Below are 19,434 nucleotides of genomic sequence, written 5' to 3'. Positions count from 1 at the left end.
ATTAGATTATGGAAATAGGGAATAGCCAGGAGGGGCGTGCATTCTGATATTGATTAGATTCTTCCCTGATTTCCATAAATGGCTCCCTACAAATAGCCTCTAATGGTGATTTAATCCTGTAATTGACTTTCACATAGGCTACACACAAATGGCTATTCCCCTCTGTTTAAGGGGATTCAGTTTCCACTCCCATTCCATGTCTCACCTATGACCACAATTCCACATTATTTTTGAATATGCATCTTTCCCTTCCTTCATAAATTCTGCCATCTCTTCACTATGGTCCAGAATTTTATATAATCTTTATCCTTGGGGTAGATGTTTAAATTTTTCAACTCTGATCAATTTTTACAAACTCTAGAGATTAAGATGGCATTTGAGATCAAAATGTGAATGGTTCTAGGGGCTTTTGGAGGATGAGCTTTAGTGGGGCAAATGCCTTTTATTCTCTATCAATTAACTCTGAGCTTGGGAAAACAGAAATTAGTAATAGAATTTTTAAATTCCAGATGATTTGGTTAAAAACAATATTTGATCAAACTCAAATGACTCAAAAAGACCTTTTGATGGAAACAAGTAATACTTTTGAGAATAATGTTGAATTATATCTGAATTTAAAGAAGTAACTCACTAAACAGTCCAACAATAGGATATAAATGATAAAAGACTAAATTACTGTACTGCTTAAATATATTGTTATCATTAAAAATCAATATATAAATCTGATTTAAATTTTGGATTTGATAGAATCATGGGAATAAATGGAGATAGCAACAGCTATGTACAGAAGAACCTCCGGAAGACTGAAAAGAATCCTAGAGTCGACCAGAGTAATAACTTACTGTGATTTTTTAAAATTATGTGTTGTTTTCTCTTTATGTGTAATAATTTTTAGTAATAAAAATAAAAGCTACAAAACACTTTTTAGAAAAGAAAATCTATATTAATAAGATGCAAACCTGCCATAAAACTCACATAAGAAGTTATTTAAGTGGGTGCACTTATAATTAATTTTAAATGGGGCAATATTTTGTCTATACTATTTGGTTAATTATGTATTTATTAAAATAAATCAAACAATAAATATTATACATTCATGTATTTAATTAGTATTGGAATAATTTTATCACATTCATTTACTAAAATTTATGGGCTTTAAGTACATATTTGAAAGGCTCTCAATTACTATGGAAGGCAAATTACTATCATTGTACTATGAAATAAATGAATTATGATTATTAAGGAATTATAGTATCTAATATTGTAACAATATTACATAAGTACCTCCATATACTTTTAGATATGTTTGTATGACATTATTTTGGGATTCAAAAAAATTGTACCTTAAAATCCTTAATATCTGCTTGGCCCTAGCCCAGCAATTCTAGTTCTAAGAAATGAAAAGTATTTATTATAGAGCATTTATCAAGTACAAAATCTTGCTTTAATAATTTCTCTCTTTGTATCATGGAAAACATGATATACTCAGAAGAATGTTTCTCTGTATATATATATATATATATATATATATATATATATATATATATATATATATATACATATATATGTATACATATTGTTTTCATCATAATATTAATTTTTAAGGTGTAAATGAATTGTTTTTCTCATTCTTTTGGGAAGGGATCATGGCAGGCAACCAAGTGTACCCCATATTAATTCCCCCATCTTGGACTGCTGCACTCAGTACACTGAGCATGCAACCAGGCTATGTGACCCCTGCCTCTAATGATTATTATCAGGAAAAAAGCATTCTTGATATTTATGAATTTATTACAAGGCAAAGTACTTTCTCTTTATCTGTCATTATTTTCAGTTTGATGTCTATAGGCTAATGTAAAAGTAAAAAAAAATATGTATAAATATGTTTCATTTTATAGTGACTCCAGTATAAGGGCTATAGCTTACTCCTTCAGTAGAAAATAGGAAAATATCACTGAAATTGGGCCCATTTTCTTTCCATGATTATGGAAAACTTCTCCTGTGGAAAAAATCATTCAAAATAACCTGAGCATTAGAGGAAATGCATGTATACTTACTTTTCTACCCGTGATTTTCTATTTGGGTGTTGTTACATAAACCCCATCTATCCCTGTCCATGGTATAGAATGATATATTTACAGAATAAATGCATGTATAGATTCATGTTTAGAAAATACCATTGACTTTGTTTTCTTGTTATGGCTAAGCCAGCTGTTATCCCAGTTTCAAAGAAAAATGCTTTGCAAATGTAATTAGGTAGGGTACACCAATAGCCTCAGGTGTGGTGCTGCTTCTGGAACTCTCCAGTGTGCCTTGATCGCAAAGCTGAAGAAGTAGACAGGACCACAGGCTGGTTTCAGACTGCTGGAGTTTTTTAGTCACCATCAGCCTCTTCATAGTGCAGTAGGCCAGTGACTGGCAGTGAGGTAGTTTTGAGGTTATAGTGAAGACTTTGAGATACATACACATAGCACCATCCCCAGCCAGTTATGCTATTCCCTCAGTACTCTGTATTTTTCTTTCACAACCAAAAGAAATAAAATGATTATTTATTATTTAGTTGTAGGTTTAAAGTCTTGCTGCCTGATTGAACTGTAGCTTTCATTTGAATAAGAACTTTCATACTATTCTTGGCTGCCTCTTGATAGTTATCAAATGTTTGGCGAGCATATTTGTAATATTACCAGAAATCACTGCTTATTCTGAGAAGAAACACTACTCTTTAATGTAAATTCAAATTTAACTGACAGTATCCTCTCAATCTGCCCAAAAACTCACAAAGGACTGAGTTTTGCCAACGTTCTCATCTAGATAATCTTGAGTCATTTTCCAAAAAGGATCCATTTTCTTTAGAAGTCTTTCCTGCAAAATAACCATAGGCTTTGGTGATAGATAGACAATCTTGTCGGTTTTATTCTCTAGTGTATTGGTAAAAAGCAGTGTTTGGGAGAAGAGTGATCTTGAATTTAAAGAGATCAGATTCTTGTAAATTAGTCTAATTTGATTCTACTATTTGGGATATCAGAAGCAAAAATAATAATATAAAAATATAAGTGTTTGAAGGAAGTCTACAGTCCTATAGTCTCTTTCCTAAGAAAAGAGTTTTTACATTACCTAACTATGAAAGGGTCCAGCCTGAGTAGGAGAACTTTATGGTTCTAGAGCTACCATCTGCTCTATTGTTGCCCCAATTCCATATTTGTACAATACATGCTTTTAATTCTCATTTTTTTCTTTATTTATTTATTGGTAAGAAACAGCATTTAGAAACCAATGACTATATCATTAATGACTTCTGTGGACTGAAGTTCCAAAGACTTTGCCTGAACTTTCTGTTTTCTGTAAGAAATCAGGATCTTTGCATTACTGAAGGATGAGTGAGGAATAGAGGGAGGGAATGACACTCAACAAATTTTTAATTTGGATAATGTTTGAGAAGAATAAGGAATCTGGATTTGAGTATATGCATTGTGGATAAAATAAAAGGTATACCTATTTCACAAAATGGGAGAATTCTGATAAATAGCTTGGAGTAAAAAGAGGTACGGATGTAATGATTTTGTGATTAACATTTGGTTTGCAAGTATAACTGAAGTACTCATTTACAGGATCAAGTTTTTGCAGAGGCAGCTTCCCCAGCCAGAGAACCCAGACATGTCTTCTTTGCACATCACTGGAATCCTGACATGCTGAACAAGTTCACAGGTAAGAGTGAGCAATCTGGAAGTCAGGTTCAAATTTTAGGGGATTCCTGAAAATCAGCTGCTTCTCATTTCTAATTTTCTGATATGAAAATATTTGTATCTTCTTTCCCTTTCTACTCATAATATAATGATCAAGACTGCACTTCTTAACTTATAGCTCTGAGACATATGTTAGTACAGGAGAAGAAAGAGTATTGGTGTCTGGTGGTTATTAAGCAATACAATGCACTTCACACAGCAGAAATCAATAGTTTGGTGATTTCTAATTTCTAATTCCTAATTTCTAGTTTATTCTAACTTTGAAGATTAAAATATTATTGATTTTAATCTATTCTATATTCCAACTGTATTTATAATATGCAATGGGCAAATAAAAACTACTATATATAAAGTACAAATTTTAATATACCAAAAATGACTAAATTTGCCTCAAATAGGATTATTTTAATGCCAATAGATAGATTTCAAAACAAATGAAAGATGAGTGATCTGTCAACATGACTCAGACAATTTAGTTCTTCAACAGAGAAGAGATAGCAGGAGGCTGAAAACCAAGTTAGATTGAATACAGGGTCTCAGAAGATAATGTAAGTCAGAGATTCTTTTCAGTAAAGTGTGAAGACATTACTTTCTATCAAATTAGTTGATGTTTCATAATGAAGCAGGCACAATCATAGTAATGTGCTGCCTATTAATTAGTGGTGTGAAAAACAACCAACTCAAGAAGAGTTTTCAACTAAAGACATTTGACTGTGTCCTGAAAACAAACTAGACAAAGTAGATATTTAAACAGTACATGATACCTTCAGTTTTCTTATTTGCACTATACTTTGAAAGTGTCTTGATGTTACAGAGGACATAATCACCATTCTCCATACATCAGTTTTTGTGAACTTCCTCTGCTCTCTATAATTCCTTAGAGGATGGAGAAATGAACAGATCCATTGGGGAGACAGCCTTGGTTCAAGGCATGCAAATGTAATTTTTGACCTTATGGGGTTTTTGTTGTTGTTGTTGTTGTTGTTGTTTTGTGCAGTGAATAATGAAATGATACAAAGATGGGCTAATCACTATATGAGTATTTATGACAAACTTAGAAAAAGGATATTTGGAGATGATGGCACAACTGAGGAGCCCCAGAGAGTGGAATGTTATGCTGCCAGGTGTGTTCAGGTCTTCACCTCTGGTAGGCATTACTGGGAGGGGGATGTGGCAAATGCCTCCAACTAAGAGCTGGGGGTCTGTAAACATTCCACCACAAGTCACAGTTTTGACAGTGAGCAAACTTTTCTACTATTTCTCTTGAATATGAAAAACCACTGTAGTCTTTACATAACTCCCCACCCTTAACTCATTATGTGCAAAGACCTCAGGGTCAGAGTGGGGTACTTCTGGATATGAGAACTAATATGAGCTTATATGTTTACCAAGGTTCCCTCACATATATTCTTTTCTTCCACCTTCAGTTCCCCTCTTAAGACTCTTCCCTTCCTAAGATCCCAAATGAAAATGAGGTTTTCCTGGAGGACTACAAATTTTCAGGCTACTGTGGGCATTTTAACAAGATTTTAAAAGGGAATAGTAGGGGTGTAGCCCAGTAGTAGGAAACTTGCCTAGCATGTGTGAGGCCCTGGGTTCATTCCACAGTATTGAAAAATAGAGGTGAAAAAAAAGAAAAAAATATGTTAAAAATTAAAAAGAGAGGAATAAAATGAGAGAAAAAGAGAAGTAATTTGTTTTTAATTTTGTTTTTTTTTTTAATGAGAATTAATTGGTGAATACCCATGTCTGAAGAAACTGTGTTCCTTGGACCTTTCCATGTCAAAATAAAACTCTACACATAACGTCTCTGGTATCAGACCCAGGTATCTGAAGAATTATCTTTTCTCCAACTAGTCATTCATTACATGTCAGCTCAAAAGCTTTTCAGGGAAACCACCCCTGCCTCTTTAGACCAAGGTAGTTCCTCTTTTTACATACTCCAAGCATATTATGTCATCTCCTAATATTCAACAAACTCTCACCAAATTCATGGTTAATTATACTCAATTCTAAATTTAACAACAGAAGGGCAGTATTTGTCACATTTACGACTATATTCCGATTATGTGGAATGCAATACTTAAAAGATAACACACAATACAAGTGGAATCAAAGAACAAATGAATTTTTAAAAAGTTAGTATTTTTTTTTCAGAGAAAAATATTAGTATTAACAACTACTATTATTGAGGGATTTTATTTTCTCCTCCTGATGAGTCTATTATCCCAATTTATTTCATGTTTAACAAAATGAAAGTCTAAAGAAAAAGTTTAACTGGGGCTGGGGATGTGGCTCAAGTGGTAGCGCGCTGGCCTGGTGTGCATGCGGCCCAGGTTCGATCTTCAGCACCACATACAAACAAAAATGTTGTGTCCGCCGAGAACTAAAAATATATATATATTAAAAAAATTCTCTCTCTCTCTCTCTCTCTCTCTATCTCTCTCTCTCTCTCTCTCTCCCACTCTCTCTTAAAAAAAAAGAAAAATTTTAATTGTAAAGAAAACTAATTAAAAGTCTAGTAGAGCTTTGCAGCACTCTCACACTCTTCCTGGGCCCCTAATTTAAGATTTTGCATTGATGGAGAAGATGCAAGGGAAACTTAGTGAGTAAGAAGGGGAAGGACTTGGGCTGTTTGGTACTGAGTTAACAAGGAAGAATACAACATGCACAAAAAATGACCAGGTTTTAGAAGTATGATGAATTTTCAGTTTTTGACACATGTAGATAATTTTTTTGACTCGATATACTAATGATAGATCAAAGCATCAGAAATAAACTTTATTGTAAAGAAAATTTATTAAAATTTGACTCTCTCTAGGCACCGCCAACTTCTGCTCCATGGACAGGCAGCCCCTAGTGAAAAGGTGAGCCCAAGCTGCACCTGTGCAGAGTTATGTAGGGCTCATCAACCACTACTGCATTTACTTCAATCACAAGAGGTGGAGTAACCCCAACTTATAGATCACACTTTGGGAAGGAAGAAAGGAGCACAAGTTTTTCAAGGAGACAGTGGGTTTTCTAAGTAACAGAATCTTAAACATGCTGAAGTTGTTCACAAATTTTTCCATTAAGAAAAACCTTTTGGTAAAGAGTTACTAGCTCAAGGTGAACATGAGAAAGGTGCAGACCATGTGACAAATGCAATTGCTGTGTGTGGACAGCTGTAAAGGATGCTGCTGATGTTAACAGCAAATTCATCCATCACAGGTGTTCCAGATGGTGCAGACTAAGCTCCCAAATGTTCACTTTGCATGGATCCATTTGTTTATTTTTCCCAGTGAAAATGTATTTTGATGAATAAAGTTTATGAAAAATAACAGTCCCCAAAATAAAAGGAGGACAATGGATCCTGAGGGGATGAGGTAAATACTGACCTGGGCTCTAGACTTTAAACAGTTTTCCAGTGAGGAGGCATCCTGGAGGGAGGAAGCAAACAGTGAGCTCTCAGTAACAATGAGTCCCAGAGGGAAAAAGTAAATAGTAAGTTCCAGCCTCTGGATTTTCATCCCATCCTGGTAATAATGGTTTTCAGACTTTTATTACTAGTTCTTTGACTGTCCAAACCAACAAGTTCTGTTTGTCTCCAGTGATTAAGTCACCCTCATTATAAACTATAAAACACAGACCCCTCTTATACCCAGTGACCATTTTCCAACCTGAAAATGTGCTCCTCCAATGTAATAAATTAACTAAGAAATGCAATTAACTGTACATACAACATAACCATTCTTAGGTTAAAAACACCCAGTTTTCAGTTTAAGTAAAGGCAAAAAATTGCAGAAGATAACAGGAAAAATTTGCATTAAGTTAGTGCATTTTACTGTAAATCTGAAAAATTTGATAAAAACTTATTCATTCTTGAAAACCAAGCAGTAACATCTTTGAGAGATCATTTAATTTTAATTAGTCTCTTAAATATGTGAGGTGTGCTGTAGGGCCCATAAGTTGGGAAGCAGCATATGTTGCCTATATGAGGAACTCTCAGGTTTCAGCACACTGAACCAGGATATAGCAGTTGGCACACTAACCCCACTGTGTCCATCACCTTGATAACCTGGTCTTTCTTGTGTGCTCAGCATGTTCCTTTCCTGCCGTTGACCTTTTAGCCCATTGGTCACCACTGGTAAGCATGTTGCTGGCTCATAGAGTTATATGACCCTCAGATGAATCTGCCCAGTAGCACGAAATACCTAAAAAATTTGCCTATGCAATAATAAATTAGATTGAGTTCTCCAAAACTGGTGTCCAGACGTCTTCTTTCACCTCTGTTGGCATACCCTTCTCAGCTGTTTGGTGGGCTTTGGCAGGACCAAGACAGCCCACAGTGTGCTGCTGTGCACTATTAATACCTTTACCTTCTCCATGTATGTCAATCAGCTCCAAATGTCTTGTTTAAATTAGTGGGTTTAATGTACTCTGGGTAGTTATCTCCTTGTATTCTTAGTATATGTGGTTGCAAATAGCAGTAGATAGATCAATGTGCACACTGTTCTCTCCCTGTGTGTTTCATTAGTTTCAGTCTGCTCACTTTCCTCATTTACAAAAATAGGGTGTGCTCATCTCTGAAGTATCCTTTCAGGTTTTCATTCATTTTTTTTTTTTTTTTTTTTGCATCTTCCAAACCACCTTCACTTAAATATATTTGGGCAATCGAGCCTTGCATTTTTAAATATTCTGAATTCTGCATGCTTACTTCAGCATTTTTAATGATGGTACAATAGTGAAACAAAATAATTCTGTCATTACTCTGTGAGTTAATCTGAAACTCCATGCTTAGTTATCTCAAATAATTATCTTGTAAAAACCTTTGTTCCATTTTTGCTTTCCAACTCATGTATTTCCCTAATTCTTCTTCAGCTTTATTACTTTATCTCATGGAATGAGTGAGATCTATCCTTGTGACTAATTTCTTGAAAAGATTGGCAGTGTGATGGTGCCCCCCCATCATCCTAGCTGACACCCAAGGAGACTTCAAGTAGAAAGTTATAATCAGAGAGGTCCTAAGCAACTCAGTGAAAACCTGTCTGGGAACAAAAAAGTATAGTTCTGGGATGTGGCTAAGAGGACTCTAGCATTTAATCACCTCTGGGTTCAATCCCTTGTAGCAAAAATTAATGAATAAATAAAGAATGAAGCTGGAGCTGGTGGGACCATTTACTCTGAAACAGTAGCATATAGTTTGAAGCCACAGACTTAGTTTTGGAACTGAGACTAAAGATCCTTGGTACATAATAGCCTCTGTTCCACCAAGCAACACTTCTCATTATACAGGCTGCCTGTGTTCTGTCTACAATTCTGTGGAGAGAACCTAAAATATCTGCTGTGCACCAGACTGTATTTTGATTTACTTATAAAATTTTCTTACCTTTTACCGTGTGTTTGTCGTGTGTATGATTTTGAATTTGGATCCAGATTCTGTCTCTGGCTAGCTGCACAGCCTCAGGCAATTACTTTCATATCACTGAAGTCGCACCTGACATTCTTAGGATATATATTTAGGCTCATTTCTCAGGTATTTACTAATTTTGTTATCCTGAACTCTTAAACACTGTTTCCTGTTGGTGACAATGTATGCTATTGAGGGGTGATACCTGTGCTAACAGGCTGGTTAGTGACTTTTACTGATAGTATGCGAAATCAAAAGCAGTGTGGTGTTGACTGGCCAGAGACTGATCACAGCCAAGAAAGAATTCTCTGGTCAAACTCAAAGTGGACAGAGTGTCAGAGGCAGAATAGAGCTGTAAGAGGGGATATCAGGAATAGAATGGGCCCAGAGAAATGAGGGTTGGCTGGAGAGATAAGAAGCACCTTAAATTGACCACCTGAGAGGTACTATTCTGTGAGCTTGGTATCACTGGGCTCTCTGGAGACAGTTGCCTTCACTACAGAAATAAAAATGGCAGTGAGTGATCAAGGCTTTTTAAAAAAAAAATTAATGAGAGGTTTGGGGCTTTTAAATAACTACCATGAAATTTATTTGTTTTATTGAGTATTTATTTATTTATTGTCACAGGGATTGAATCCAAGTGTCACTTAACCACTAAACCACATTTCTACCCTTTTGATAACAGGATCTCACTGAGTTACATAGGGTCTTGCTAAGCCCAAAGGCTGGCTTTCAACTTGTGATCTTCACCATCGTGCCTCAGCCTGCTAAGGTGCTGGGATAACAATCACTTACCACCATACTGGCTAACTACCAGCTACTTTTGAATGCTAGCTCTGTTTAAAGAAAAACATCAGTTGTCTTACCCCTAGAAACATGATGGCTGAGCACTATCCATTCAAATTGTGTAGTCTACTTAATGATGGAACCAGGAAGCCCTGATATTGGATAAATGATACTCAGGGAATGAGAATAAAGTCATCCCAAATTTAAGTAGAGAAATATCAGCTTGAATGCCATACACTGACCTTGCACACTTGTATGGAATCTTTGTAAATAAAAACATGTATCAGGGTGTGTAATACATTTATTTGGACAAAGATCTATTATTTGTGAAAGAGCATAGAAAGAATAGACCATCCTGTGGATGGGAGTGCTTCTATGAATGGATAACTGGAAATATGATTATATTTTAGTGAAGCACATAAAACCTCTTATAGTGTGCATGGTAGACAATCAGTATATATTTAATTACTCTTAACTCTGAGTAAGTTTGATGTGGATGTTGGGGTATTTTGTGGTATCATTGCCAAGGAAAACTTATATGCAACAAACAATTCTACATTTTCTTTACCAATAATATTACCAACAAAAGAAGAGCTAAAAGAATTGCGCAAAATCTAGTCATAATTATGAGAAGCACAACCAGGGGATTTACTTCCGGAATGTGACTAGGGAATAATCTGAGGAGTGTCATTAATTCAGTTTCCTTTACTAATAATACTAAGTTTTCTTTATGTGTCATCTTCACTCAGTGGAGTCAGTAACGTAGATTTCCCTTCTCAAAATGAAGGAGAATTATCCACCCAACTGACAGACTGCATAGAACAAAAAGCAAATGATGGGAGGTTTTACCTTTTCTTGCTTACTTGCCAATGCTGAGACACCTCATTATAGTTCTCTTTACCTTGGACTATGGTTTACATTACTGACTCCTCTGGTGTTCAGGTTTTCAAACTCAGGCTGAATTATAGCACCAGATTTTCATAATGTCCATCTTGCATATAAAAGATCATGTGACTTCTCAACCTCATAACCGTGTGAGCCATTTTCTCACAATGAAGCAATCTCTCTATGCCTGCATGCAAGTTCTATTTCTGTGCATAAACCTGCCCAATACACCTAAGAAAACTCACCTTGATATAAGAGAAAAGAAAATGGATGAATTATTAAACACAGTATTTTAAAACCAATAATAAGAATTATGTGTTTTATTAATGTGTCAAAATTTATATTTAAATATGTACATCAGCATGATTTTTATCATTTTTTAAAATTACATTTAGCTTTTTTTACATATCCGTAACTTGTTTCTGAATGCACAAGTCATATTCAACGTTAGGCAGAAAACTTCCAGTCAAGTAGGCCCAATACCAACTTATTAGAAAACCTACACCATGGCAACATTGCATTGTGCATTTACGGTCAAGAGCTATTGCTGTAACCTACATAAACTGCAGTTAACTTCAAATACTACATTTGGTTTTGAACGTGGAGATTGCTCATCTATTTGGAATTTTGAACCTGAAGGTTATCTAAGAGCCTTTACAAAAGCCTTGCCTCTAGGCTGCTTCAAAGCAAACACCAAATGGGAAGAAACTCAGACTGAAAACCACGTGTCTCCTCATAGGAAGTAGACAACCACTACACTTCCCAAAAGTGAACTTTTTATGTAATGGTAACAACTTAGATATTTTTAAATATCTGATTTGACATCCATGTATATACTTGCCTCAGTGTTTTTACTAGAGCAGGGATTCCTTCCTTTAGAACCAGTGAGAAAAAAAAATATCTCCCCTTAATATTCATTAATGGGGTATGGGGTAAAAAAAAAATAACAATAATAAACAAAGCCAGGATACCCTAACAGTCCCAATGACCCCAGGTGGATTCAGATGTCAACAAAGTACATCAGAAGAGGCAAACATCTTCACGCCTGGGGCCTGCAGGTGGGGCAGTATTGACTCTGGATTTCAGGGCATTTCGGAATAATCACTCCCACTTGGCTGCCCAGGGTGGGTAGATGAGTAGGTTCTGCAGTCCCGCCGGGTTCTCACGGGGTCCCCACATGGAGGCCAGAATAGGTCTTGGCTGTGTCTTCTCAAATTCCGACCTTATCCCACCTCTCCCCCAACCCAGTCCTGAGGCTCAGCACTGGTCCCCAAACAGAAAACAGAAACTCCCCAGGCATCACGCATCTCTCAGACTCCCCATCGACCTGTATTTTCCTACAAAGCAACCCAATGGGTCCAAGTCAGGGGCCCTGACCTCCCGCCATTTCTCCACATCTCTGTAGCACAAGCAAAAGGAGAGATTCTCAAGGTGATACTTCAATTGGGCCAGTGGATCCGGGTTCTGGGCTTGAGCTCCCCACCTGGCTTCCTTTAGAGCCCCATTGCCTGGCTTCCTTTAGAGCCACATTCCCTGGCTTCCTTTAAAGCCACATCACCTCACTTGGCAGCAGCATAAGATATCCGTGTAAGCATCCTGCGCCAGCAGATCCACCACCTTTCTTATGCCCTCTTTTTCCCACTGCAGGATGAGCACTAAGGTCACTGGGTTTCCTCCGGGCCTCGCCATGGGAAGGCCGCAGTCACCTTTGGGCAAAGAGGAAGCTGCTGGGTTGGTGTCCAGGAATGACGTGGCTCAGGTGAGGCAAAGCGGGCCAGAAAGAGAAGTGGCAGGTGAAGAGTGCCCAAAATGAATTTCTCTGCTGCAGCCAGCCATGTGCGGAGGAAGAAGGAACCAGAGGTCGGCCCTGCCCCCGTGGCCCCCGCCCCCCCCCTCCACCGCCCCCTTCCATTCTTCTAGATGGGTTTTCCTGCCTGCAGTCTGGCTGGGCACAATTCACCAGCCACTTGTCAAGCAGGCAGGAACTTCATTTTTAGCACCCACAATGTATGCCCCATCATCCACCACCTCCAGCACTCCTGTGAGCACTCAACCGGAACTCTACCAGGCAACTCCACCCACAGGAACTTTCTAGGAATTCAGCTGGAGCTCCGCCAGAACTCCAGGAACTCCACAAGAACTCCACCCTGGCAAAATGCCAGGCGCCATCCTGACTGGGCTGCGGCTCTCAACACTGGCAGATGCCTGGGAGCAACAGTAAAATCCTGTACCATTGTGAAACTGAGAAAGTAAACCCTAATTTGTTCTGCGTGGATTAACCCTAAAGGACAAAGAGGTGCAAGTCCCATGAATTCAGCAAATCCCATAAATCCAGTGGTACTGCCTAGTTTAATTGTGTTGCTGCCAGCTCAGGCCCAGGGTCCCCATCTTCCCGATAGACCCCCGGCTAGGGCACCTGTGTCCGCGCCCGCCAGGGGGGCGGGGGGCCCACCTGGAGACCCGCAGAGCAACCACGTCTGGGAGGCAAGAGCGGAAATGGTCTCTTCCCGACCTGACCCCTGGAGTCTGCCAGCCTCCGCCAAAGAGGCCCTCCTGTCTGAAACCCCCGGGTCACACACTTCCAGGGACGGGGCGGTCTGATGGCCAAAGGCCGCAGACTACACTATGCCGGGTGGAAGCTCAGGGGTCTGGCGGCGACGGCCGGGCACCAGGCCCACTCTTGCCTCAGCCCGCGCCCTGAGGAGGCGTGGTGGGCAGCTTGGATCCTCGGACACTGCTGGCAACCAGAACCAGGAGAGGGCCGCCGCCGGGGCTGTGGAGGGAGGTGGAGACAGGGCGGGCTACCGCAAGGGAAGGCGGGGACATGGAGCAGGACGCAGGAGTCGTGGAGTGGCCATTACCAGGGTGCGCGGCTCTCAACATCTTCCTTTCCCAGTTTACAAAACTGCCATAGATACTAGTGATCCACATTCCCTTCTTTCCAACCTGAACTGCTTTTTGTTGATAGTTCCCTCAACATAACAACATAGAGTATGAATAAAGATGAAGTCTAAGTCTAAGGATTGCCCCATGGAGATAAGCTAGAGCCACTGCCCTCAGACCCACCACATCCAGTTTCATCTCCACTCCTACAGTCTATGGAGTCACTTCCTTCATCCTATTTCTACTTGTTCTTTGCTGATCCTTGTGAGGGATGATCTTTGTCAGTTGATTGCCATCTGAGCAGTGTCTGGTGAGACCCTCCCTGGAGACTTCAGTCCCTGCTTTTTTTGTAGGCTTTCTTGAAGACTTTCAGCTGATGGGGACTGTTGGTCTATTCGTTTGAACTTGGGGTTTGGGCCTCCTGCATTGGTTATGTTTTTACGCTTCCCATAGCTAGTCTCTTTGTAGGTGGCATACTCCTTTGGTGACAAACTCATGAGCCAGAGGTCCAGGTCCACCCTGTACTGTTTCTGCAACTCCTCAGCCTGTCTTATATATTGTTCCTTCATGCTCTGTGGGACATGCTGCCAGCGCCTCCCAATCTCTACCATGCGCTCCCTCAGGGGCAAATGTTGCAGCTCCCTACTAGACCACAAATCTTGATGAAATTTGTGATATCCATTCATGGGAGGCTTCTTGGGCTCTCCATGAAATTTCACCTTCTCAGAAAATCCATCAGTTTCTGTTAGAGATCTCACATTTTTTACATTTCCTTGTAACTTCTTTCTGGCTTTGGTTTGGCACCTCTTATAGACATCAGATGTTTTGGAGACCTGAGCTAGATCAGGGTGATTTTCTTTGAAACATGCCAGGTTTTCTTCAAATTCCCGTTTCTCCTTCTGAAAATCCTCAATATATTTCTGCTTTATATCTTCTGGAAGCTGCTTGTACTTCTCAGTCAGGATCTTGGTCAACTCCTTGTTGTTCAGCTCAGGGTGCTCTTGGGAATACTCGGCCCAATTCTCCTTGTAGAAGCGGATGTAAGCAGTCAGGGTTTTTTTCGGGAAGTCTGGATGTTTCTCATATTTTTTTGCATTTTGTGGGAATTTTAACACATTGTTTGGCTTCCAGAACTAATTCTTTCAATGTACGTAACTTCCTCAATTTACGAGAAATCTCTAACCACTTGCCTTTGCACATTTCTGCAGAGAAATGCTTAAAAGCTATTGTTTCCCAGTCCATATTTGAAAGGGTTGTCTTGAATGTTTCATTATCATTGCATTGCACATTATTCTCTATATTTTCCAGTAACCTCAGAATGTTATTGTCTGACCAGCAGCCTTGGCTGTGGTATGATGCCATTTTGAGATTTCTCTCTGGGCCACTGAAAAAGTCTCAGTTGTTGAAAAAGTCTCAACAGGAACTCAAACTCCTCCAGTCTCACAACTCAGCAGATAAATTATTCCTAGAAGTTCTGTAGTATGTGTGATATTGTATTTCTAAACAGAAAGAAAAAGAGGGTTACTCTTTTTCATTTGTGGATAATGAAAATAATCAAACCTCACTTGAATATGTTGCTTGAGTAGTTTAAAGTTAAAAATGTAAATGGAAGAATATTTACATCTAAAATGAAATTTATGCTTGCCTTTTATATGCTGCATGTGCAATATTTGAAATCTCTACCTCTCCAACCAGGCTGCTTCCAAAATCTTGGCAGAGCCTCCTTGAGATAGAACACAATAACACAAATGCAATCTACTCACTCCAAAAGCTTCAGATAACCCAAAGACCCTGAAGACCAAGTAAAAAGACACAATGAAGAGAACTGGCTTAAAGGGAAATGCATTTCATTCTGTTGTGCCCTAAGTGAGGCACTCCTAAAGGCAGCCGAAATAGGTATCAGTAAAGGTGAAGCTAAGGAGTTGGAAACAATACAACATAATCCAATGGACTCCAGTTAACTCCTCAAAAACGCCTCAATCATGGTCTATGGGTGGAAGGTGGTTCTGCAATCTGTGACTGATGAACAGATGCTTCAAGACCCTGGCAGTCACAAACAAAACTTCTCTAGAAAATCACACTATCTCTCCCTTCAATTGGCAGTGTTTCAGGAGAATTAAAACACTTACAGCTTTATCTGGCTTTCTATTTCTTATATTGTAGTCTCAATGAAAATACTACCTCTTCTATAGTCTCTTCAGAAATCTGTTACCTAAAAGAATTTCAACATATGGCAGATCTGGTAGCTACTATCTTCTTACCATTCTTGTCTTTTATAATGTAATACTTCATCATCATTGTGGTTAGATAAATGAAAATAAAAACAAACTTAATTATAGAACAGAGACAGTAACTGGGATAAAAGTGACAAATTCCCAACAAAGTTGCAAAATAAATGCAAAAATAATTCCATACTCTGTTATTCTGAAATGTTTGGAAAGAAAAAAAACATTATTTGTCTTAAACCCCCAACTATTTTGTAAGTGGAGATTGTTAAAAATAACAATAGGACACAATATATTTTGAGCTTTTATACTCAAAAAGAGATGTATAAAATTAACATTGTAAAAGAAGTGTGTAAGAGCAATGCACCGCACAGTCATATCAAACTCACTATTCACGAGGTAATCCACCTTTGGAAATGCAAAAACTCCAAGTTTAAATGGCAGCTAGTGTTTTCCAATATAGTTTGCTTTTGAATGAATGACTGGAGGGTCTGGGGTTGGGGCTCAGTGGTAGAGCACTTGCATAGCATGTGGCAGGTGCTGGGTTTGATCCTCAGTACCCCATAAAAATAAATAAAAAAAGATATTGTGTCCAGCTCCAACTAAAAACAAAACAAAAAAAATGAATGACTGGAGGTCATCAAAATCCCCATTTCTAAATAGGAATAAATACTGAAAACCCTCTCATTTCTGGCACCTCATTGACTCACCAATGTCATCCTTCCACAGCCATCAGTAGATTCTGGCTTGACATTGGGCACTTTATAGACCAAAGCTAAAACCTGAAGTTTCTGAAAGTAGCATGTTGCACATTCTTCATCGCTTTCTAGTGAAGCTCAGATGCCATTCCCAAATAAAGCTACATAACATCAAGGATTTTTTTTCCTCCATAAATTTAAAATTTGGATAAACATTTTTAAAACAATGTGTGAATGAAAAATAATTACTTTTTTTTTATTAACCAGACTTCAGCATCTATTTTGGGAAGCCTTCTGAAAACTGAGTTTAAAAAAATTATGAGAAAAAGAATGAGTTCATTTACTCAGAACTCAGTACTCACCTGAAGACTCTTTACTTTGTCTTGTCAGCAGTTGCACAAATATACATTCAGCTGGCTCAGGATTTCTGTGTCTTCTGAGATCTCTGGATGACAGGAGTAACCAACCTATTGAGGCTTCCACATTCAAGCTAACTCCAAGTGCCTGTAAAGAGAACATATTTCTTCTCTGAGAAGCTTTTATATTAGTTGTGATCCTTAAATCCCCACCCTGATTAGATTTCTTCAGGATAGATTACTAGCTTAAGGGCAAAAGGTCAAGTGCATTCTTGATCCAATTGACTTCTTTTCTATATCCTGAATACATTACAAACACCTCTAAGTGCTGGATATTCTCCCTCTCTCTCTCTCTCTCTCTCTCTCTCTCTCTCTCTCTCTCTCTCTCTCTCTCCCTCTCATATTTCTACATTGAAAATCAAATCAGTCAGGATACCAGATATACTCTTTGGCCATATCAGATTTTTTTTAAGTACTAGAGATTGAACCCAGGGACACAGACTGCTTAACCACTGAGCCACATCCAAGCACTTTTACTTCTTTTTGAGACTGTCTCACTAAGTTGCTGAGGCTGGCCTCAAAGTTGGGATCCTCCTTCCTCAGTCACTGGGAATACAAGATTGAGTTACTGCCCCTGGCTGCTTCAACATGTTTTTAAAGAAACATTTCATCCACTTCAAATGTTAATATCTAAATAAGTTAGTAGTAATTAACTGAATATTAGTAAAAATGGGTTATTATTTAGAAAAGACTAGGTTAATGAAATGTTTGAGTAAATGGTTAGTTTTATAAAATAGTAGCTAACAACCTGGTTATAAACTATCCACATTATTTAGGGAGATTTAGGCACAAGGATTCCAAATTCAAGGTCAGCCAAGGAAATCCTTCTCAAAATAACATAACTAGGGCAGGAAATGTAGCTCAGAAGTAGAATGTTCATGGGTTCAATCCCACTAGCATAACAAAACAAAAAAAAAATTAGTAAACATTTTACAGTCATTGATATACATAACATAGAAACAATGTGTGTATGATACAATACTCAGAAGACTAATCTCCTTAGATCTTTCAATAGAAGTAAATTGTTGAGAATCCTTTTAAAAACTTTTCATTGTTACAGCTGTACATGATTATTTTTCAGCACTGAACATTGAACCCAGAGGCACTTTACCATTAAACTATGCCCCTAGCACTTTTAATTTTTTAAAACATTGTTTGCTAAATTTCTGAGCTCAGTGGTCCAGTGCCTCTGAATTCAGTCCCCAGTACAAAAAAAAAAAAAAATGAAAAAAAGAAAAATGGTATAAACTACAAAATTACATTTGATATTTTTGGGAAAGTAGTAGCTAGAGCTCATGTGGCAATTGTATACTTACCTTAAGAATGACTCTATGGTTTCAGCAGTTCTTGCTGCAGAAGTGAAAGTATGAATTACATTTCAGTATCATGCACTCAAGGTGTCCAGGAGGTCAATTTTGATGTCATTCAGCCAGGTAAGTTTCAAACTCTACTCTGGAGAAAAATGAGCTGGTCTCTGGAGTTCACTTTTATTGAGTTTCTGAAGACCACACCCACTTCTTCCTAATTCCATTTCAGATGCTTCCAATCAGTGTTAGTGTAGATAATTGGATTATTATGGGTGAATAGATTAGTGTGATTGGTTTGGATGTGTGGGTAATTAGTTGTCAGGTAGAAAAATTTGATGTAATCTCTTCTCTAATCTTCATAAACAAAAATCCAGAGTCTTGCCAACAGTTACCAACTTAAAAAAAAAAATGAGTCCCCAAATTCAGATTAAGATTTTCAGTTGTGTTCTTTTATTTTTCAACTTTAAGAACAGAAAGAGGGTGTCATCACACGTGACTTTACAGTAAGTGTTTTTGAACATTTATAAACATTTTTTTTCTGACTTACCTTTAGTTTTAGTCTCCAATGTGGAGAGGAATTTAGTTTCAAAATTTTGTTTTCCTCACCAGCTGAGGTGGCCCACACCTATAACCCCAGTTTCTAAGGCTGAGGCAAGATTATCAGAAGTCCAAACCCATCCTCAGCAATTTAGTGAGGCCCTAAGCAACTCAGAAAGACTCGATTTCTAATTAAAATATTAAAAAGGGCTGAGGATGTGGTTCAGTGGTAAAGTGTCACTGGGTTCAATTTCTGTTAAGAAAGAAAGAAAGAAAGAAAGAAAGAAAGAAAGAAAGAAAGAAAGAAAGAAAGAAAGAAAGAAAGAAAGAGAAAGAAAGAAAGAAAATAGAAAGAAAGAAAGAAAATAGAAAGAAAGAAAGAAAGAAAATAGAAAGAAAGAAAGAAAGAAAGAAAGAAAGAAAGAAAGAAAGAAAGAAAGAAAAAGAGTAATAGTTTTGTTTTTTATTTTTGTCACTTCAATCTCATGCTTTCCCAAAAGAGACCCAGGACTCTTACATGGGACTGCTTCTTAAGTAATGCCACATATACAACATGAAGTGCAAG

General features: G+C 37.9%; 2 pseudogenes; both read right to left on the bottom strand.

Moving 5' to 3' along the window:
• Positions 1 to 12,492, bottom strand: part of LOC143641952 (tripartite motif-containing protein 43B-like) — a 67,993-nt pseudogene extending 55,501 nt beyond the window's left edge.
• A 1,327-nt stretch (positions 12,493 to 13,819) lies between these two features.
• Positions 13,820 to 15,054, bottom strand: LOC143641951 (upstream-binding factor 1-like protein 1; annotated as a pseudogene).
• Positions 15,055 to 19,434: the final 4,380 nt, after the last annotated feature.

Source organism: Callospermophilus lateralis, chromosome 7 (assembly GCF_048772815.1).
Source record: "Callospermophilus lateralis isolate mCalLat2 chromosome 7, mCalLat2.hap1, whole genome shotgun sequence".
NCBI lineage: Eukaryota > Metazoa > Chordata > Mammalia > Rodentia > Sciuridae > Callospermophilus > Callospermophilus lateralis.
Note: the sequence above shows the minus strand (reverse complement) of the source record. Positions and strands in the feature narration are given on the sequence as shown.